Consider the following 23,748-nt stretch of genomic DNA (forward strand, 5'->3'; position numbering starts at 1 on the left):
ACAGGGGGGAGAAGCTGCATGCCAATAAATCTATTTGAGTCATCTTTATTAGTCCAGGGGATAGAGGATAAAAAGCCCTGGCTGGGGCAATAGAGTAGAAAAAGAGACACAGAGATAAGAGGTACTGAAGGAAACAAATAAACAGAACAGCCAGACTGGATTGATTGGATGTAAAGGAGCTAGTACTTCTGAAGGAATACAGGGTGGCCTGAAGCTCCACCCATGGAATAAGAATGCTGGTAGAAAAGAGAAGGATGAAGAGAAGGTGGAGGAGGGGGAGAAAGAGGGGAGCCGGCTGGGGCACTAAATTGGCTGTGCCTGTTGGACATCCTAGAGAAGTCTTAAGCAGCTACTGATTTGAGTGGGAAATTGGGAGCCATCTGGAGGCTAGAGCTTAGAGACGGGCAGATGGCAAGCAGGCAGTGGGTCCTGACCTTGTTAGTAAAGTAACTCCTCAAATCTTAATGGGTCCACAAATCATTTGGAGACCGTGTTAGGCGTAGGTATAGCCTTTCAGTAGTACCAAGGTGGGACATGAAATTTCTAATACATTTCTAGGTGACGTTGATATAGTTGGTCTGTAGATCACATTTTAAACACATATAGCAGACTCTGCAAGGTGCCTGAGGAAGACTATACAAAGGAAAAGGTGTCTTGGAAATAATAGAGGCATGGGAACCAGTCAGTCCACGAAGACATAGATGAAATGGTCAGACATGTAATACTATGACATCTGAACACTCATGTGAACTCACGAATGGAAAAGTTGGACGGCATCACAGTAGGAAGCTAACCATTTACAAACCAAGGAGAGGGGCTTCAGAGACTACAACCATGGAGAGACATTAATCCACGATTTCTACCATACAGAATGATAGGCCAGTATGTCTACCATTCAAGCCATCTCCATTTGAGGTAACATAGCATCCCTAGCAAACACACACAAGGTGTTAAATAATGCCTCCTTAAAGGGCACAGTACTGTTGCAGAGTTGGAGTCCCATATTTCTCTCTCTGACAGGAATGGGAGCCTCATCACAGATCCACGTCTCTCACCTGTCTACGATTCCACAGACTCCCATGGCTTTGACCATGGTAGAGAAATGCAAGCAGTCATGGCAGAGTTGCAAGAGCTGGGGAGGCCAGCTATGACGGACCATTCTTCAGATGGTATGTTTCTCTTAGGTACCTAGTGTTTGAGAAGTCTTAAGACAGACAGGACCCTGGGCCTGGGACTTTCTGCCCAAGATAACTGGCATCTTCATTAGTGAGCACTATCATTTTTTATGAACCTTGTTGATGCATGTACAACCAGGTAGCAACTGATTACTATCATGAAATAATATAAAAGGAGCAGTTAAAGGCTAAACAATCCCTGCCTGATTTATATTTCTGAAATGAAGAACTTGAAGTATGTGGTTCTTTTGTAAGAATATCCTGTGTAACACCAAAAACTCCTATGACTCAAATAAACAAGTATTCTTGGGTATTAACTGATGTGGGATACCCCTCTGTGTGCTGTGAATATGTTTTATTACCATTGGTTAATAAAGAAGCTGCTTTTGGCCTATGTCAGGGCAGAATAAAGCCAGGCGGGAAACCCGAACAAAGATATAGAGAAAAAGTAGGCAGAGTCAAGGAGACACCTTGTAGCTGCCGAAGGAGACAGATGCCCTGGAACCTTACTGGCAAACCACGAGCCTTGTGGTAAAATACAAAATTTTTAGTGATTTAATTTAAGATGCAAGAGTTAGTTCATAAGAAGCCTGAGCTAATAGGCCAAGTAGTGTTATAATTAATAAAGTTTCTGTGTAATTATTTTGGGTCTGGGAGGCCAGGAAATGAAAGAACAGTCTCTGCCTACAATTAACACTGAAACAAATACCATCAAAACCTCTTTATGTCAATCTGCTTAAAATTTTCATATGGTTTCCTCTCCAGGGTATAGGAATATGGATACTGATACTGTTTTGAGCTGCCTGGTATTGTTCCAGTCTGACTGGCGCCTAGCAAGGCTTCTTTCTCAGAGGGCATAGTACAATATCCCCAAATGCCTGTATGTCCAATATGTACAGATAAAGAGTCTAAAACCTGGAAGGGTTTTAGCAACTCAGCCCCGGCCTCAAAAGGACATGAAGAGGTGGAATCTATCTCATGGGTTTCTGACTCTGAGGTTTCACACTTCACACTGTGCGAAGTCCCCTCTGCTGGAAAGTTCTTCCATCCAAGGTTACTGTGATATTTTTACCTAGATTCACCTAACAGCATGTTTCCCACAGATGAACCCATCCAGATGTTGATAGCCCATATGTTTACAGTCCAAAGTTCCCAACAGGCAGAGTGAGTGAACTTTTTATGCACCTGAGACTGGAGCCATCCTAATGGGTTCATAGATTCAATTCAGAGAAGACCATTCTCTTATACCTAAGTTTCTCATTCTATAATTTTTTCAAATGGTCTTTCTGCATACCTGAAAATGTCAGGGAGAAACTTAGCTCTTGGTGGACATTGTCTACATGATCAAAGCTAATCAATCAGCCTGGTGGTCAAGGAGCTGCAAATTCACAGCTGAACTGCCCTTCCCAAACCACAGAATTCCCAGAACTGAAAACACTATTGAGTTCAAGAATTCTAATTGCAATCTCTAAATGGCCTCTCCCTAACAGGCCTCAAAGGAAGCCTCCAGAAGACTAATAGGTCTCAAAATGATAAGAAATGACAGTAAATAGTGTGATTTCACAAGTCAATATCCCTTGATAGCCTCTAACCTGCTAACTGGCCTCAGAAATCTTATGGGCACACTGCGTGACCCACTGAAGAAAGGGAAACATGAAAGGGGGATATGGAGGGAAATCAAGGCCTTTGAAAGCCTTCCATGATCTCTCCAGCCCAGTTCACCAACAGGAGCTCTAAGAGACATCAAGTGTTAAGGTGATTTATAAGGCTTTATGTCTATGGTTGTCACAGTGAGCATTATAAATCCCTTGTCTCCCAGGAGTATACACAAAACAACAGCTCAGGATCTAAGATCCTCTGCTGCAGGCAGACCATGGCCCATGGGAGCTGAGAAGCATGCTGAGGTGACATATTGTACGGTGTTGAGGGTAGAGGAGGTGAAAACAAGACCAACCCAGATGTTTCTTCTAACGTTAAGAAACTAGACATCTGTGTGCTATAAAATAAGCCATCACAGCCATCAGGACAGCAACAGATGGCTGCCCTTGGGATTATTGATGGAACATGTTGAGTACAAAGATTTCAAAAGGTGGACACAGATCAGATCTCTGAAACTTGACTTCTGCGTAAAGCTGGAGACAGTATCAGGAAGGAGAACCTTGCCAGCATGTTATAACCTTTTCAGCAGGGGAAGCTACTGATTTGAAGTGGAACAGCAATTTGAGAGCAGCCTTGGACCTGAGACTTCTCAGGCTTCTGGCCTGATATTATACTTAATAGAAAGCTGCCAGAGGCTTTACAACTAAGTTTCCCTGGCCCTGAGAATTCATTAGATATAAAAGAGGTGACTGGGTCATGTGGCAGCTGCCTCTCCTATGGATCTCAAAATGATCTGGGTCTTATTCAGCAGTCTTGTGTAGGAAATGGGAAACTGTGATGGAGAAGACATGTGTAGACTTGGACATCAGGAAAGAAAGTGGATTTGAATCTCAGAGACCCTACGTAATATTTATGTGGGTTAAAGGCCTGGGAGGGACAGGTGATGGGCAGCTGGTGTTCTGCCTCTGGACTGTATACATCGTTGTCTCTCCAGATATGGTGCTAACATTGGTAGAATGTGGTTGCGTGTATAGGCCATTAAGAGTTCTGCAGAAACATTTATGTACACATCTTCAAAATGGGTGCTATGTGCTATGTCTATGTTGCAGATGAAGAAATGAAGCTTTTCAGGTGAAGGAGCAGCCCAACTCCATATCACATTACCAGAGTCAGGAAGTAAATTCAGGATTCCCTGGCTGTATGGGCTGGGTTTGAAGACACTTGACCCTTGCAAGCAGAACTGCCAAGAAATCTTTATGAAGTGACATAGGAAGAGTAAAGGAGTACCCACATGATGCATAAATAGGTGAGAAATACCTTCATCAAGGAGTGACCCAAGTTTTTATACTATTCTGAGTCTATGGATCATAATATTCTTTTCTATAAGAATCAATAAGGTAATTATGAGGGCCATGCCTATCATTCCTGCACTCAATGGGCTGAGTCAAGAGGATTTGTGTCCTTAGTCAGTGAGGGAACTGAATGGGGTTGAAACCAGACTAAACTACAGAGATCTTGCTTCCCCTCAAAAAAGAGTAAGATTTACATGGGGAAAAAAAAAAAAGCAGTTTCTGCATATTGACAATTGATAACAAACAAGCCAGTTAATTTAAAAATAAAATATTACATATAGTTCAGATGTGTTGTATGTGTACATGTGTGCGTGTTCTTGTGTGTGAGTGTGTGTGTGTGTGTGTATTTGTAGTCTATCAGAAACAGGAGTGCATAGAGCAAAACTTCCATTTGCAAATAAGACTGATTTTTTTTTTTTCAGTTTTTCAAGACAAGGTTTCTCTGTAGCCCTGGCTGTCTGGAACTTGCTCTGTAGACCAGGCTGGCCTCGAACTCACAGAGATCTGTCTGCTTCTGCCTCTGCCTCCAGAGTGCTGGATTTAAGGCATCCACCCACCTAGCAACAGAACTATCATTATCACGTAGCACAGCAATAGGCCAAAGGCACAAGAATTATGTCATTTGAATAAATGGTGCAGCAACACTTTGCAAAATTCACACCCCTTTTCTCTTTTCAAAATGTAAGCAGTAATATAAGAAAACCTGTGTACCATAAAAATAGATTATATTTCAAGCTAATAGTTGGCAGCCACTTAGAGGTAAAACAGAACCAAGTATTAGGACAGTGAGGCGTTTCTTGTTTTTATTTTTCTGGCCTTGATCTCCCAGTCTTCCTGTCTGTGTCTAAGTTCTGGGATCAGAAGAAGGAGCTGCATGTCTAGCCAAATGCATAGTTCTTGCATCAGGGAGTCTGAATTTTGAAATTACTAACGATATGTGGCTGGCTTTGAAAAAGAATCAGCATGGAAGTGTTTTCTGGTTTTTTTTTTTTAAAAAAACAAAACAAAACAAATGCAATCATGGAAAAGAATGCTGCTGATTTATCATATGACACATCCAAAAATAAATAAATAAATAAAACTGCAGCCTCCATGACCTTTACTGTATCTATTGGCTAGCCGGCTACAGGTGCCACCTTCGAGGAGGCCGAATGAACTGTCAGAGAGATTGATTATGCAAGGATGTGACTCTCTGGGAGGTCACCTCAGGATGGTATCTGACACAAATTAGAAGAAAGAAGAAAACAGCAAGCTTTTCATCAATAAATTTAACAGTATTTGAGAAACCTTGGGCAAAGGAAAGCAGCATAAAGTGAAAATATCAACATTCAAAAGAAAATTATTCTTATATGGCCAAGTACTTAAATTCCTTTAAGAAATACAGATGCGCATGTATAAATGGCTTAAATCTATTCACATTCATGAGTTTGGATGTAAGATAAATAAGATTATCAAAAACAGTGTATAATAGAGGAGTTTATTATTGGCTTTTTACACGTATTTGTGGGTGCCCGTTTGTCTGTATATGCACCCCGTGTATTCAGTGCCTGAGGAGGCCAGACGAGAGCATCAGATCCTCTGATGATGGAGCTATAGAAGGCTATAAACAGCCTGACATGGGTACTCAGAACCAAACTGGGGTCACCTGCAAAAGCAGCATGTATTCTTAACCACTGAACCATCTTTCCAACCCTATAAAAGAGCTTTTACAATTCTTATTTCCAGCAGCAACAATCATGAAATGATTCCAACGCAAACTGTGACCTACATAAAGCTGCAAGACTCCAAGCAGAGGGATCGAAGAAACCTGGTATGACAAGAGAGAAGCCACATGGCAGAGCTGAGTATTGCTAAAGCTTAAATTAATGTGTGGCTTAGTGTTAAACTATTTTTAAGAACCCCAGCCTGCCTTTAACAAAATGAATCTCCAATTTACCTACAAAACTAAGAGAATATTTATGAATTTTAAATGAGGAAGTTTAATGTGTTTTATAAGACCATAAAATTTAAATAGAGTGATATTTCTGCACAGAAAGCATCAAGAACAGTAATCCAGAAAAATACATGTCATCTTGCAATTTATGATAAACACTTACTCACAAACTAATTCCTAGTCAAGCCAAGGTTAGTCAACAAGTGAGGCTAGGACAGCCATCTAACAATGTGGAACAAGATATATTTAAATAATTATGTCATTCCACACACCAGATGAATTTCTGATGAAGAATATAGACGAATAAAAATTAAAAGCAGGTTCAGTTTAATTCCCTTCTTTTGGAGACCAAAAGACTTTAAAAAAAAAAAAAGGAATGATAGAATTTCACAATGGAAAACACAGGCTGACAGACTGTGGATACCACAGGCAGACAGACCAGGGCAGGGAAACACAGGCAGATGGATCAGGGAAACACAGGCAGACAGACCAGGGAAGCATAGACAGACAGACCATTAATACACAGGCAGACAGACCAGGGAAGCACAGACAGACAGACCATGGATTCACAGGCAGACGAAGTATGGATTCACAGGCAGACGGATCATGGATTCACAGGCAAACAGACCAGGGAAGCACAGGCAGACAGACCAGGAAAGCACAGGCAGATGGACCATGGATTCACAGGCAGACGGACTATGAATTCACAGGCAGACGGACCACGGATTCACAGGCAGACGGACCATGGATTCACAGGCAGATGGACCAGGGAAGCACAGGAAACAGTACCCGTGCACAAGCACAGCCCTTCTGATGCACTCATGTTTGTACAAAATCAGTTTGCATTTTGAAAGGAACCCTTCCAAGCTATCACATACCAATTAGAATGTTTGTAGGCTAAAAAGAGAATAATGGTGGTGATAAAGCAGCATCCTAGGGAGAAGACCTGAGAAGTGAAAACTGGCAAGAAAACCACGAAGCCTTTTATATAGAGATCAGTCAGCAAAGAAAAGAAACAGAAAGTTTGCCAAAAATTAAATGCATTATTAATTAAAACATGAGAGGGTGTTCAACGTGTATTACAAGGTAACATGTTTTTCTAATTAGTCATTTCTTATCTTAAAAAAATATTATCAAGAATGAATCAAGGAGCAATGTGACACACGGGACTGGAACAATGGCTCAGCAGTTTAGAGCACTGATTACTCTTATCAGAGGACCCAGTTTCAATTCTCAGCAACCACAAGGGGGCTTACAACTGTCTATGACTCTGGTCCCAGGAGTGCAATGCCTTTTTCTGACCTCCTCAAGCACCAGGCAAGCACATAATATACCTGCAGGCAAATCACTCATAAATATAATGTAATAAAATAATTGTCAAAAAAGAATTGAGACAGACATGCAGAGGATGCAGTGCAATGATGCAGGCAGAGATTGAAAGGTGCGCTCAAAGGCCAAAGGATGTTAGAAGTGGCCAGCTATACCAGAAGCATAAGACAAGCCTGGCTGTGCCCATCCTGCAGAGCATCTAGACCAAACATGGCTCTCCTGGTACCATGACCTTGGTACCATGCTATGAGAATGCATGTCTACTGATGTAAGACCCAGGTTTAGTGGTTTTTATCATTTATTTATTATTCATTGTCCTTTTTTAATACAGGGTTTCACTGTGTAATAGCCTTGCCTGTCCTGGACCTAATTCTATAGACCAGGCTGGCCTCTTACTCACAATGATCCACCTTCCTCTGCCTCCCATATGCTGGAATTAAAGGTGTGTGGTACCACTGACCACTGGTTTACTGTATTTTTATTTAACTTTTGGCAGCCATGGAAAACATACAAACAATAGGTTGTTCATATTATTTGAGAAATAAATTTCTTAATGAAATATGAAGTCATTGTAAAGCAATTAAGAATAATAGTTTATATAAAAAATATTAGTATGTATTCCAAACAGGCAGGTTTCAGGGTCCTCTGACATAAATGCTACATGCCTAAACAATTCACTGAAGCATGTGTGTCTGAGTTTCTGTGCTGATTCCTCCCTCTCCTGCCCAGATCACGGAAGCAGCAGGGTGTGATCTGCCCCACTGAAAAAGGTACTGAGTCACATGGCTAACATAGATCAGAATAATGGGTTAATATAAGCTTCAAGAGTTAATAAGTAGCCTGACCTAATGGGCCAACCAGCTTTATAACTTACGGAGTCCTCTGTGTGATTTTTTGGGGGGCTTGTCAGCTGTGGGGTACCGGGCAGGACAGAAACCCCAACAAGCAGGCCCCCTCATGTTACAGTTTAACCCCAAAGAAATCACAAAGAGGTCTATATTAATGGTATACTGATTGGCCCATTAGCTCAGGTTTCTTATTAACTCTTATTACTTATATTAACCCATTATTCTTACCTATGTTAGCCACATGGCTCGGTACCTTTTTTAGTGGAGCTATCACCTCTTTCTTTTTTCGTGACTGGAACAGGACTAAGGAGGAATGGGCTTCCTCCTTCACAGAATTTTCCTGTTCTCTTTGAACCATCTTTACTTCCTGTCTGGTTGTCCCGCCTTTACTTCCTGCCTGGCTACTGGCCAATCAGCATTTATTTAAAACATAATTGACAGAATACAGAATTGTCCCACACCATTTCCCCCTCTTTTTTTTTAAACAAAAGAAAATATCCATTGTCCATTTTTGGGGGCATGTGGTCATAGTATTCCAGGCTACTTCCTGTTGGTTGAAAGCCCTGATAATTTTATGGGGACCCAAAGAAAATTTTGAATTATGATCAAGTCCTGACTGGAGTATCCTGTGAATCTTGATCATCTCAGGCAGCAGTCTTGAATCTGTTCTGGATGTAGAACTCAGACATCTGGGCCATCTGTTCCTACCAGAGATTTCTCAGGTGGTCTTCTTAATTAAACCTGATTTTTCTTAATTCAGAATGAATCCATAGCCTCTCATTTCCTGTGGAAACAAAATCAAAACCTCTTCTCCAAAGTAACATAACTTTTGACTTCAATTTTGAAATCAAGGTATTTTCAAAATACATATCTTGGATTAGTTTAGCATTTATAAGCAAATATCTTTTAGCAGCTGTTGCTTTTTTCTCAGCATTTAAACAATTTAAAGAAAGCATAATAACATACAGTATCCAGACTCTCTGTGTATTTTTATCTTTATTTTAACTTTCATTTCTTTTATTTTAATTTTAATTTTTTGAGACAGATTCTCTGTATATCTTTGGCATCCCTGAAACTCCCTCGGTTGACCAGACTGTCTTTGAACTTGCAGAGGTCTCTCTGCCTCTGTCTCCCAAGCATTGGGATTAAAGGCACGTGCCACCACGTCTTGAACTCACAGAGGTCTGCCTGCCTCTGTCTACCAAGTGTTGGGATTAAAGATGCATACCACCAAACCCAACTACTCTCTTTCTTTTTTATTTTAAGGACTTTAACCTCTTCCTTTACTCTCCCAAACTTGCATTTATTTTCAATGCACTGTAAAACATTTAGAGGTTTTCTTTGTCTTTGAATCTCTCTTTACTGTATATCTCTCCTTCTCTCTGACCACATGAATATTTAACTGTGTGTCCACAAACAACACTAAAATGTTCTCTCTGTAGCCAGATCTCCTGCCTTAAAGCAGAGTTTGTGCTGGCAGGATGGTCCAGAAAGCCACCAGCATTTTAAAACAGCACAGCTTTTTGGTTTTTTTGTTTGTTTGTTTGTATTGTTTTTTCTATTGTTGAAAACCAAAAAGCATGTGGTCAGCTTTTAATAACACCATTTAAGTGTTTTGTGGCAGGACCTCTTAACGAGCTATAGGGTTTTGTAGCTGAAGCTGAGTCAGGAAACCTCTCTTAAATGGGAGCACATGCTTGCCTCTAGCAAGCAGAATAGACCTGAGAAATTGTTGTTATAAAGAAGTCACGCTTTATTCTTTTTTGTCTAGAATTACTTTTTAAGATCTGTCAGGCTTTATGTGGATGTAGTTGCTCCACACTGGGTGTCATTTGTTGTCTGAGTTTCTGTACTGTCTTTTTTTTTGTCCTCCCACGAGGTCCCACAGCCTTTTAGCCCCAAAGATATCACACAGAGGTCTATATTAATGATCAACTGATTGGTCCATTATCTCAGGCTTCTTATCAACTCTTATAACTTATACTAACCCATTATTCTTATCTATGTTAGTGAAATGGTTCAGTACCATTTTTAGTGGGGCAATCACATCTTTCTTTTTTTGTGGTTGGAACAAGACTGGGGAGGAATGGGCTTCCTCCTTTCCAGAATTTTCCTGTTCTCTTTGACCCACCTCTACTTCCTGTCTGGTTGTCCTGCCTATACTTCTTGCCTGGCTACTGGGCCAATCAGTGTTTATTGAAAACATAATTGACAGAATACAAAATTGTCCCATACCAAGCATGGGACAATCACTGGAAGTTATCTCAATAACATTTTTAGAGTGTTTGCATTTGTTGAAAGAAATGTGAACATGTTTTCTCCTTCCTTAGAGTTCCAGCTTTTTATAAGAATACTTTTATAACCATTAGATTCAGTTGAAACATACTGCTGTGGAATATTAGTTTAAGATATGTTACATTCATTTATGCTGTGGAATATTTGTTTAATGATGCAAAGATGTGTTGCATATTTTTATGTTGCATGAAACTGTGTCACTTTGCCTGTCTAAAACACCTGATTAGTCTGATAAGCAGCTGAATGATCAATAGCAAGGCAGGAGAGAGGGATAGGTGGAGCTGGCATGCGGAGAGAATAAATAGGAGGAGAAATCTAGAGAAGAAGAGGGGAGGAACAAGAAAAGGAGAGAAAAGGAGGATACTTTAAGTTAGAAAAACTGACTAGAAACAAGCCAAGCTAAGGCCAGGCATTTATAAGTAAGAATAAGTCTCCATATATTTGGAGCTGGGTGGTGGGCCCTTAAGAGGGAAAAAATCAAAACAACTAATACATACAAACACTCAAACCTAAAACTAGGCCTCAACTGCTTCTTATAAGGTCCTTGACCTTGAAGCTGATAGGTCTGAACAACAGGAAAAAGAACAGGGTTTCTTGAAACATTTTGTAGTATCCTCAGGCTACTATAAGGGAATTCTAAAGATGTAGAGGCTTCTAAGCAAAGAAAGTTATTTCTCACAGTTGTAGAGAATAAGAAGCCCCTAATCAAGGCCCTAGCAGATTTGGTATCTAGAGAGGGTCCACTTCTTCAGGTGTGGATCTTTTCAGTATCTACTTCTGTGGTAGAAGATGTCTCCTCTCTACTAATGGCTCTAATTGCAGTCATGAGTGTAGACCTTAATCCCCTCCCAAAAGCCCTTACACCTCTTATCATCATACTGGAGCTTAGAATTTTGATGTATGACTCTACAGACATGCAACCATTCACCATGTGGAATGCCATGCTGTTGGCATCCTTAAGTTTTTGATAGACACTGTGAACAGGAGAACAATGGAAGTACTTTCAATAAGGGGGAGAAAGTGTTCTAGCACATTTCTACTGGGATGAGCATTGACTCATGGATAAAGCTCAACATGAGGACCACATAAATCAGTCACCTAAGAATTCATCTTTTGTTAATGGACAAATTAACTGTCATGGCTTTTATGAAACCAGACCCTAGAAAGTTCCCTATGGTTGTTCTTTCTGCATCTATGTGCTATGCATTCACAAGACAATTGAGGGAGCCTGCAATTTACATAGGGATTAATCCGTAGTCCCTGAAAAGCAATTATATGCCCAATATGACATTAAGAATTGTTGGACAAAGAATGTCACAAATATGACCCTCACGTATCTTCCAGTTCCTGGAGAAAGGAACACTAAGTAAAACACACACAGCATTTAACTTTAGTTATGAGTAAATAATGGAACAGAGAAACAACAGATGTCATGAGAGTGGATAGTGAGGAAGGCTGATTCCAGTTTGGGAGGATGGAGAAGGGACAGCCGAGATAGTTTGAGATGAAGTTAATTCCTCAAGAGAAAGCAATTCGAGAAGCTAATCAGAAGCAAGGAAGAGCGACGAGTGTTCCAAGAGGAGGAAAAACTCTTGCTACTGTTCTAAGTCTGGAGACATTCTTCTTGGCTTGATGGACCAACTGAAGGTAACAAACAATGTGGAAAGTGGTCAGATGAGGCTCCAGCTTCTCAACACATGGAGGCCTTCAGACAATGGCACAGATGTGAGGCTCTGCCCTTGAGTGAAGGCAACAGGAAGCTAGTTACAAACTTTGGAAGGAAATGAGTGATTTGTGCTGTAACTATCTCTCTAGCTCTAATACTGGAAAAGGATTGGGACTGGGCAGAGGTGGGTGAAGGCCAGTCAGTCATGTGAGCCTCACAAGTGACAGAGAAAGGAAGGTGCAAAGATTGGCCCTGACATGCAGATATAATTTAGCAAATCCCCAGCACTGCAGCACTGTGCAGGTGGGAGATGTGGAGATGCTGGGATGCAGGAACTTGTAGGCTCCACTTTGTAAGTTCACTCAGGCTTTTCTCCGATATTGACATATGATGGACCATTTCTATGTTCCAGCTCACCCTTCCCTTGTTAGCTGCATTTACCCTTCAGAAGGAACTCTCTACTGAATTTTCCATTTCTACAATTGCTCTTCTCATTTTCAAATTTTCCAACTGTGCTTGCTCTCCGCTTCATGTTTCTTTACCACAATCCGTTTTGTAAAAATCATTCCATTCCCTTCTGTCTCAATATGAAATCATTTCAAATTTTAATTCAGAATATTCTTTGTTATCCATCCTATTTCCTCACACACACGTTCTTCTAGTTTCTAGGTTTGCGGTCTCTTTCCCCATCTTCCACCAGCAATTTAATGAGCCTTCATTTCTCCCTTGTGAGTGTCAAACATCATTTATAGCTGTCATGCTCTGTGGCATTACATATTGTTCACCAAGGAGGTTAAGAGTCACTCAGTAATTACTTCTCCTTCTCATAACCTCCAGGGAATGAATATAAACACTGGGCTTTTGATGGACTTGGTCATGTGACTTGCATCATCCAATGAGGTGTTGCAAATCTAATCTGGATAGTGGCTGTCTGGCACAGTTGATTGTGTCTTCTTAAACGTGCCCAGTAGAAGAACATGCCTTGAACAATTACTGCTCCCTGGAGAATGAGTGACCCGTAGAAAAGAGCTTAATCAAAGCTGCATGAAGCCATCAAAGGCCAGGCTCTACTTAGATCAGTCATGGCCCTGACAATTCCCTTCCTTCCACTAGAAGCCACGCCACCCAGCCCGTCTCCAACCTGGTGCATGACCAGTGAATGCTGGTTACAGAATAGCATGGAGACTTCTGCGCCTGGTTGTTACACAGACACAATGATTGACATGTAGCCTAGCCTTTCTTCTGGTAATGGCTCATCGACTCCAATCCAGGAAGTGTTTTCTCTCATTTTCAAGAGCTATAACTTTTTATTTTTAACTTTTTCTATCATTCACAGCAAGGGTACTTAAGGAATATATTTCAAAGGGTTTTCTGGCTGCCATCTTGAAATCAGGAAGAGGAGATCAATGCAGAATCAGTTGTAGTACTGTTTCAAGTGGTTTAATTGGAAGAGCAAGCCAGGGAGCAGCACTTGGTAACTATAAATCCAGAATAATTCCCTAGTTGTAGTGAAGGACTGCTCCGTGACTGACACAGTTCCTGCCACTTTTTGACCCAGATGCCAGGGCCAAGCTTCTGCTGCACAGTGGTACCGTGGATAGGCCTGTCACGGCACGAACGTGTCTGTCACTGATTTCTGCAGGAGGGATTCCGCCCCACTCCTGACTCTTTGTTGCTCTATCTTCTGACTTGAAGTCTCCCCAAACTCCATGTGATCCAAAGCCAAGCCACCATCCCCCCCTCCCCCAAGCCCTGTGGAGGAGCAGTCCTGTAGTGTCTGTCCAGAGCTCCTCTGGTATACAGAGGCAGCAAAGAGGCTGACAGTGTACTTTATAATTACTAGGTTTTTTTAAACGTAAACAAAATTTAAACAATAAGTTTAATACATAAGATATTATAGGCTTCACCTCTCGATTCCAATTAATTGAAATAACATGCAAGTCAACAATAGTTTGATCAGTTTTCTTTTTAAAGGTCACTACTATTTAATGATGCCAACTCCTCTCCTAGTCTGTTAATTTGCTCAAGTCTCTGTCTCTTTATTTCGTCTGTCTTCCAGGCAATGGTTTCATTTTCAATGCTCACTTTCCAGGACGCTCCCAGCACATCTGCTCACACCCTGCACCTCCTGATCCACTGGTAAGTCCCTTCTGGAAAGAGTCCACTTGAGGTAGCTGGTCTGAATCAAGAATTTAAAGAGACAGGAACGCCAGTGGACCAGTGAGCTTCAAAGCTGTCACTGGACAGCCATGTACATGTAAAGAGGAAATGTCTCTAACATGCCAAAACTGACATACTTAAGTTTCTTCTCCCTTCTTGTTCCTTAAACAGGTGAAGCAAGGGTCAGAACACCTCAAATGTAAATTAATGATTTTGCTGTGAAAACCAAGAGGGAAGAAAACAGATTTTTGAATTTTCTAATGATGAACATTTTACTTAATGCTTTTGGGCCATGTGAATTAACTCACACAGTTTTATTTTTTATTTATTAATTTATTTGTATGGTATATATGTTATATACATGCATATGTGTGTGTGAGTACATATGAGAGGGGAGCGTATGTACATGTGGTGGAGAGCATGTATGCATGTGTGCCTGTGTGAGTGTGTGTGTGCATGTGTGTTCATGTGTGTGTATGTGTGTGAGTGTGTGTGTGCATGTGTGTGTGTGTGTGTGTGTGTGTGTGTGTGTGTGTGTGTAAAGGAACAAAGACGATATATCTTCCTCAGTTTTTCTCCACATGGTTTATTGAGACAGGATTTCTTGTTGATTGGGAGCTCATCAATTCCTCCCAGTTCAGCTAGAGGTGAAAAAGATCACCTCTCTTTGCCTCCCCAGCATTGGAATTACAGACCATCACCACACCTGATTGACATTTGTATGGGTTCTGGATATCTGAACTCTGGCCCTTATGCTTACATGACAAGCCCTTTACCGACTTAGCTATCTTTCCAGACCCTCAAACTATCTTAAATATGCATAACTATACAGTGGTCCTGTGCCAGGCTGGGTTGGCCCTGGGATGTGAGGGGAGCAATACACAGGGCTATTGCTACAATCACTAGGTCTTCCAGGCAGGTGACTCTGATAAGCTTGCAACATTTCTTTACCTACGAGCGCAAATCATTATCACTATGTGAAAAAGGAAGTAATTGGGAAGAAGGAAGGAACTAGGGGGAAAGATTTGGGGGCAGAGAAGAAAGGGCAGGAACAGGGAGAGAAGGAAGGAAGAAGTACAAGATCCTCTCCATTGTAACTTGAGAGTGAGAAGCACCTAGCGAAAGCACCCTCAAACATTTCTAATTCTGATGTGCTGGATCAATAAAGGATGCCCTTCTCAATATTCCGTCTGATTTTTCATGGACCCTAGAAAATAGGCCTTGTGTGAACTATACTACTGTGCTTAAAAATGAACTCCGGGGCCACAAAGGAGATACGAAACAGTGACTCTGCCGCTCGAGCAATGGCTGAGTCTTTTGTCTCTAAAATTGGTGATAATAAGCACAGCACACAGACACCCCACCCCCTTTTGAGGGGGAGGAGTTCCATTAGTATCCTCAGGGTACTTGTACTGGGCCTGGCACACAGTTAATCACCTGTGTTAAAATGTCTGTTCTCACGAAGGCTCTTACTTCTGGACAGGTTTCCCGTGCCTTTTGGTCCGTAAATCAGGAGATGTGTGCACATTTGCAGAATCACTTTGAAACTCTGCACAGTAAGATCCTCCAGCAGAATTGGACCAAAACAAGGCTACAGTGGAGCCAACAGAGCAGAAAACAGCCAGCAAGGCCTGGAATGAAGGGGTGGGGCTCAGCTGGGAAAGCGTGTTTGAGCAAATACACATCGCACTGAGCAGCGGCTTCTCGTGGGATGTTCTCCCTGAACCGTTTCTCTGAAATTCAAAAATCTTCATTCTAGGCTGGGCGCCAGATTTTCCATCCCTGGACCTGATGAGAGAGTGTTCCCTTCTCCCAGGCCACTGACAGAGAAAACGTAGCCAAGATTCTATTTTAGCCCAAATGTTTCACATTCACAGAAATGCGCTCGGCTAGTTCACAAAGAATACACATCTTTCACTCCCACCAAGAGGTTTTGAGAACTCCGGGGTTCTCTTCAAGCTCTTCAACCTCTGCCTTCCGTAAAATGACTAACGAGGTTCATCTCCCTCATGCCTCAGTACCCCTTCATTCGTCAAGGTCTAAGAGACCACGAACATCTAAAAAACAATAATAGAATAGAAGGGTCCCTCTCTGAAGCCCTAGAGGCTCCTTTAGCATCATTAGGAACAGGAAGTTATTTAGGGGAGAAGGCGGAAGTGAGATGCCAGCTTGGGAGTGAGGACAAGGAGCTGCCACGCACCGTGTGGGAAAGCAGAGACAGCTGGCTTCACAAAAAGCGGGTCAGGCGAGCAGAGAAAGCACGACGCGGACTTTCAAGCCTTCCTACCCATTTGAGAAGTATATTTTGGATGTCGAGGAAAGCAATCATTGTCAAATGTGCATAGCTCCACTTATTAGATGGGATGCATCCAGGCATGGTTTCTTGTCTGTTGGCGGGGAACTGGAAGTCAGACAGAAAATTAGGCTGACTCAAAGATTGCCTTTGCAGCCTACATTCTCATGGCAGATCCTACCCCATCTATATGTGATTCTCTTGCCTGTCTTTGGATCTCAATACAGATTCTATTTTATATCCCAAGCCCTAAATACAAAATGGAATCATTCTTCCTTTGCAGTGTTATAGCGAGGAGACAAGAAGCCATCTCACTTCCTGCCTCTCCAATTTGCCTCCCTGCTCTCTCATGGACACATTCACAATCCAGACCCTGCCCGTAAGTCCTAGACCAAGAATTTCCCCCAATCTTTCTCTTCAAAGCCTACCAAGCATTTTCTGAAAACTGTGGAGAATGTCCTAGATAAAATCCCTTCCAAACATAGATCTTTCCCTTCTCTCCCCTCACCCTGTTTGTGATGCTTAGTTTTAACTGGCAACTTGACATAACCTAGAATTAATTACCCAGGAAGAGCTTCTCAGTAAGGGATTGTCTATCTTGCTTTGTCCTGTGGCCAAGTCTGTCTGTGTAGAATTATCTTAAGTTAATGGTGCGGGGAAAGCCAACCTACTGTGGGTGGCACCATTCCATAGGCAGGGTTTCTGAACTGCAAAATAGTGGAGAAATCCAGCTGAATAAAGCAAGGAAGAAGGAGCACGTGCTCTTTTCTCTCTGCTTTAGACTAAGAATGAGAGCTATCTCAAGCTCCTGCTGCTCCCTTCCCTGCAGAGACGGACAATAACCTAGACTGTGAGAGAAAATAGACCTTTCTTTGGTCATGGTGTTTTTAGCACAGCAACTACAGGGGTTTGAATGAGAATGGCTTCCATAAGCTCATATGTTTTAATACTTGGTCCCCAGTTGGTGAAAATCTTGTAAGATTAAGAGGTGTGACCTGTTGAAGCAAGTGCATCACTGGGGGTCAGTGCTGATATTTCAAAAGACTTGTGGGATTTCCATTTCTCTCTCTCTCTCTCTCTCTCTCTCTCTCTCTCTCTCTCTCTCTCTCTCCCTTGTCATAGATCAAGATGTGTGCTCTTAACTCTTCCTTTAGATGGGAACTCTAACCCTCTGAAGCTATAAGCCAAGTAAACACTTTCTTTTCTAAGTTTCTTTCATCATGGTGTTTTAGCACAGCAACAGAAAAATAATCAGAAAAGCAGCAGAAATAAAATGAGGACGTGGGACCTTTTCTACCAACACAACATCAGCTTTCATCATTTCTCCATCCCAAATTATTTTCTATTCTTCAAGCTTAGTTCTTTTATAAAAGATAAGTGTGTGCGTGCGTGTGTGTGTGTGTGTGTGTGTGTGTGCAGCACATGCACATGTGTTATGCCATGTTTGTATGGGTGCCTATGGAGGCAAGAAGAGGACCATAGATCCCCTGGAACTAGAGTTACAGGGTGGTTATGAGCTACCCACCATGGCTGCTGGAAACCAAACTTGGGTACTCCACAAGAGCAGCAAATGCCCTTAGCTGCTAAGCCACCTTTCTACCCCTTAATTCTACTGATCCACACTAGTGTTTTCTTTCCGCATGAGATACGCCTATTCTGTTGCCTTCTGTATGAATGTTGAGAGACCACCCGTCAGAGTTCCACCTTCTACCTCCTGGGAAAAACCATGAAGCTAGTAAAAAAGAAGGATTTGTCTGCTCCTGGACCCCTATTATATGTCATTCATGTAATCACACATGTCCCATGTCTGTAAGAGGTAAAGGGACCAGGTGATGCCTTTGCAGGGCACACAGACAGAATGTCTGTGCTGACTGTGGAGCACAATCTTCAAATAGTCACAAGTTACGGGGGTGTCGGTAGGGAGATCAGTTACCAGCCTGGAGACATGAATGTAAAATCTACTTCTGAAGACTACAACTGGAGGTCATTCACCTGTACCCTCACCCAAAGCTTCTGAGACCTCAGTTTCCTCATCTATAAAGCAGGAGCGGTGATGAAGTATTTACAAGATTGTGGGGAGGGGCCAAAGAAGAGTATTTATTTATTTATTTATTATGTATACAATATTCTGTCTGTGTGTATGCCTGCAGACCAGAAGAGGACACCAGACCTCATTACAAATGGTTGTGAGTCACCATGTGGTTGCCGGGAATTGAACTCAGGACCTTTGGAAGAGCAGGCAATGCTCTTAACCACTGAGCCATCTCTCCAGCCCTCAAAGGAGAGTCTTAACTAAAACAGTAACCATAGCAATGAGCCACTGAACACTGAGCCAAGTATGTAAAATCCCTTTTCCTTACAGACCGGTCCACACAGGCACTGTCTTAGTTATCTTTCTCATTGCTATCCCCAGATACCTAACACGCCCTTTAAAAGAACAAGGATGCATTTTGGCTCATGGTTCACGGAATGGAGTCCCCTGTACTGTGAAGGCGGGGTGGTAGAAGTATAAAGTCACTGGAGGCCTTACATCTACCTTCAGGAAGCTGAGAGACGAATGCTAGAAAGCACGCCTTCTCCTTTCTCCCTTTTTATTTAGTCTGAGGCTTCATTTTAAGAGTGGGTCTTTCCACCTGAGTTGCACCTCTCTGGAAACCCCTTACAGAGCACCCAAAGAAAGCAGACTGAACAAGCCATGAAGTGCAAGCCGGTAAGCAGCACACCTCCACAGCTTCTGCATCAGATCCTGCCTCAGGTTCCAGCCCTGTTTGCATTCTCGCCCTGATTTCTTTTAATGATGGAGAATGATAAGAAAGCATAAGCCAAATAAACCCTTTCCTCCACAACTGAATTCTTATCTTCGTGTTTCATCAGAGCAGACAGTATCCAAGGACCATATTTAGCACATACTAATCCATTGATTTCCATTGTCCATTTATCATCTACCGAACAAACCCTATAAATTTCACAAAAGCCACAGAGATTTTAAAAAATGTTATTGTCATTGATTCTGCTTCAAATAGGTGAAAACATATCAGCTCCTAGAATACAGAGTATGACTTAAAACATCTTTGGAAGTAAGTAAACTTACTCCAGAATGGTCAGCAACCCTAGTGATGACCACAGGGCAGGCAGAAGAACCTCAAACCGAGAAGCACTGTGGTGACACTGGGATGTCTTTCTACATTTAGCTAGCAGCCAGAAGTGATCACGTGTTCAATAGTCACTGCCCAGGAGCAAGCCGGACATAGTAATCTCTGGGAAATTCTGTTTCTTCACAGCCTATTTTGCTGAGGAAGCATCAGAGCCCTTTTCCACTGATCCTCCATCAATTTCATTTTTCTCTGTTACTATGCTCACCACTGAGCTGCAGTTCATGCATAAATAGGCATGAAGCCATCTCTGCACTCCAGGAACTTAGTTATCACCAAAGTGGATTAAAAAATAAGGTGATTACAGGTCTACTTACCCAACGAGTAGTCCAGGTAAGAGAATGTAGAAGCTTAAAGAATTAAGAGACAATAAAGTCCCATTGGTAAAGACTTCATGGAGAAAATGAAATGAGTGCAGAAGTTCACTCGCCCTTCTCTTGCCCAGAGGCCTGACCTTCAAAGGAAAGATGTCCTAGCATTAACCATATCCTGAACCTAGAATATGCAAGTAAGCAAACTGATCATTCCTTCTGGGGACAGTCTCTGAGGCTACCACAGCCAGCAGAATAATGATCCATGAGAGGCAAGACAGCAGTTCGGTTCAATATGGCTAACTGATATTTGTTCATACTTTGTGAGTCTGACCTCTAGTAGTTTATTTTAGGCATATTTAGGCACAGAATAATTTGATGACATTTTTCCTGGTGATAACTCAATCCTTTGGACACAATAAAGCTGAAGATTTGACTGCATCAAGATTCTTGGTAAAAGTATACGTGATAGCATCTATAATGACAGGTTCTGTAGACTGACAAGCTCCCAGTGATGGTCTGGGGGAGCATCTGGTCTGATCTTGTGTACACCAATAATGCAATGGTCACCTGGCTATTAACTGCATCTGCCCCCAGCCTTCTGGGCAGATAACAGCTATATAGCCCTCCCTTTGAAGGAACAACCCTGGTTCTTCTAGTGTGCTTACCTGTGAACAAAAGAAGCTTCCTGCTTCCCACATCCTCCCATACTGTTTTCTAGTCTCAGTAAAGGTGGACCTTAGAAATCACCCCAAATAAATACAACAGACCTCCGTACATTTTCCAAGGTATGAGTACTTCAGTCTTAAAAGACACCTAGTCGAAAATTCCAAGTGTCCTGGTTGCTTTCTTGTGTCATCTTTATTAGGTTGTGTAATGAACAATTATCTCCCTAAACATTCTGTTTGGAAGGTTCCAGAAATGAATAGCATTAAAATTAGTAGACACAAAGCAGCAAAGCCAGCAGCCTCCCCCAGGGTGGGTTGGCATCAGCATGGCTATAAAGAGCCTGAAGAGACCAGAAAGGTTTCAAGAATAATACATTTACTCTGTTCTGATCATGGAAGTTGATACTTCTGACACTTCTCACTTTAGCTGTTCCTGATTCTAAGGCCTCTTAGACTCAGCCAAATTTGTATACTACTTCTCTATCTTTCGGGCATTCAACTCTTAGCACTGGCTTTCCTGGGTCTGCAGACCAAGTTAATCAATGGAAATTACATCCTTGGGAAAAATAGTTCTCCTTCGTTTTCCTTTCAGGAAAGTTGAGATGAAGATGCATCCAAGTTACTCTCATAAATGGCATGCTAAAATATCTTAAAACATCTAAGTTACCCTCATAGACAGGACACTGGTTCCTTGGCATCCAGGTGGTTTATGGCTAGGTCAATCCATTTTCTTGTTGCTTTTACCTTCCCAATATCTCATACCTGCTTGCCCGAGCTCAACTCCCACCACCACCCCTCAAGACATAGTATAGAAAAGCCAAGAATAAGCATCCCCGCTCCCACTGAATTTCCTATGTGTTTGCATGCCCTCAGCTTCTTTAGGGTAGACATGTTTCAGGTCTTTGCTTTGTACTAAGAGGATGCAAGAGATGGAAATTATTGAGATTAATTTATCAGGCTGAACTTACAGGCCTATAATAAAGCTTAACCTGCTTTTTCTTCTGTAGACCTATTCTTGGAGCAATTCTGTCCTCTGAGCATAGTGTGGATATTGCAATCTTGACATCAGAGTGACTGCAATCACCTAAGTAGGACCCTTATAAGATTAATCCATTCATATTCCCTCATGGAAGGCAGAGAGAGCTCGTGAGGTACTCAAGGCTTCTCCCCTACCCACTGATATGTGAACAGTTAACAATTGCTGGAGATAGAAACTCTAGTTTAGTCATTTTGCTGCCCATAGGTTAGCTGCTTTCCTGCATGTAACTTCTCACCCATGTTCTTAGAAATAACATCAATTTATTCATTTGCTCACTAAGACACATGAGAATGGATGGTTTCTCTGGTCAATCTTTGCCCTTTATATCAGGCACAAAGTGAGGCAGACTCCCAAGAAAAAGGCATGGAACCGCTTCTCACTTAGAACATAGTTTCTCATATTCTCTTCTCCTCATGAGCCCATTGCTCACTGTCTCCCTGCCAAGAACAGAGTCAATGTTTCAATTAGTCAGCGTCCGTTTGATGTAACAAACATCCGAGGTGGTCACTAGTGCAGAGAAAAAGGTAGTTTAGTTTATGGTTTTAGAAACTGCAGTCTGTGGCCAGCTGGCTGCTTCTGCTTTGAGACAGTAGTGCATCAAGGCCTAGAGAGAGCATAACAGAAGAAAGACCGCCACCTACCTTGTCACCATATCTGGATATATCCAGTCACCTTCAAGAGCATTTCCCCAACAACCTAAAATCTCCTTCAAGACTCCACTTCTTGATGCCAGAAAATGGAAAGATCTCCCATGCTCTTGGGTAGGTAGAAATAATATAATAAAAATGGCAATCCTACCAAAAGCAATCTACAGATTCAATGCAATGCCCAACAAAACTTTTCACAGACCTCGAAAGAACAAAACTCACCTTCATATGAAACAACAAAACAAAATGAAACAAAACGAACCAAAACAAAAAACCCTGGATAGCCAAAATAATCCTGTACAACAAAAGAACTTCAAGAGGCATAACAATCCCCAACTTCAAACTCTACTATAGAGTTTGATATTGGCATAAAAATAGACAGGAGAACCAATGGAAGTGAATCCAAAACCCAGATATCAATCCACACACCTGTGAACTTTGATTTTTGACAAAGAAGTTAAAAATATAAAATAGAAAAAAGAAAGCATATTCAACAAATGGTGTTGGCATTACTAGATATCAACATGTAAAAGAATAAAAACAGATCTATATTTATCGCCATGCACAAAACTCAAGTCCAAATGGATCAAAGACTTCAACATAAAACCAACCACACTGAACCTCATAGAAGAGAAAGTGGAAAACATACTTGAACACATTGGCACAGGAGACCACTTCCTAGATATTAACACCAGTAGCACAGACACTGAGATAAACAATTAATAAATGGAACCTCCTGAAACTGAGACGCTTCTGTAAAGTAAACGACACAGGCAAAAAGACAAAAAGACAGCCTACAGAATGGGAAAAGATCTTTACCAGCCTCACATCAGACAGAGGACTTATCTCCAAAGAATTCAAGAAACTTGACATAAAAAGAACAAATAATCCAATAAAAATTGGAGTACAGACCTAAACAGAGAGTTCTCAACAGATAATTTTCAAAGGGCTGAAAGACACTTAAGGGAACACTCAATATCCTTAGCCATCAGAGAAATGCAAATCAAAACAACTCTGAGATTCCACCTTACACCTATCAGAACGGTCAAGATCAAAAACACTGATGACAGATTATGCTAGAGAGAATGTGAGGTAAAGGGAATGTTCCTCCATTTCTGATGGGAGAGCCAACTTGTACAGTCTCTTTGAAAGTCAGTATGGCAATTTCTCTGAAAAATAGGAAACAATCTACTTCAAGACACAGAAATATCACTTTTGGGTAGATACCCAAAAGACACTCAACAAGGACCCAAGCTCAACTACGTTCATAGTAGCATTATT

The 23,748-nt window shown here is 41.6% G+C and overlaps 1 pseudogene; it reads right to left on the reverse strand.

Moving 5' to 3' along the window:
- Positions 1-15,167: 15,167 nt before the first annotated feature.
- LOC148121177 (uncharacterized) overlaps positions 15,168-23,748 on the reverse strand; it is a 37,530-nt pseudogene continuing 28,949 nt past the window's right edge.

This window comes from Myodes glareolus, chromosome 8 (assembly GCF_982192425.1).
Source record: "Myodes glareolus chromosome 8, mMyoGla1.1, whole genome shotgun sequence".
NCBI classification, from domain to species: Eukaryota; Metazoa; Chordata; class Mammalia; order Rodentia; family Cricetidae; genus Myodes; species Myodes glareolus.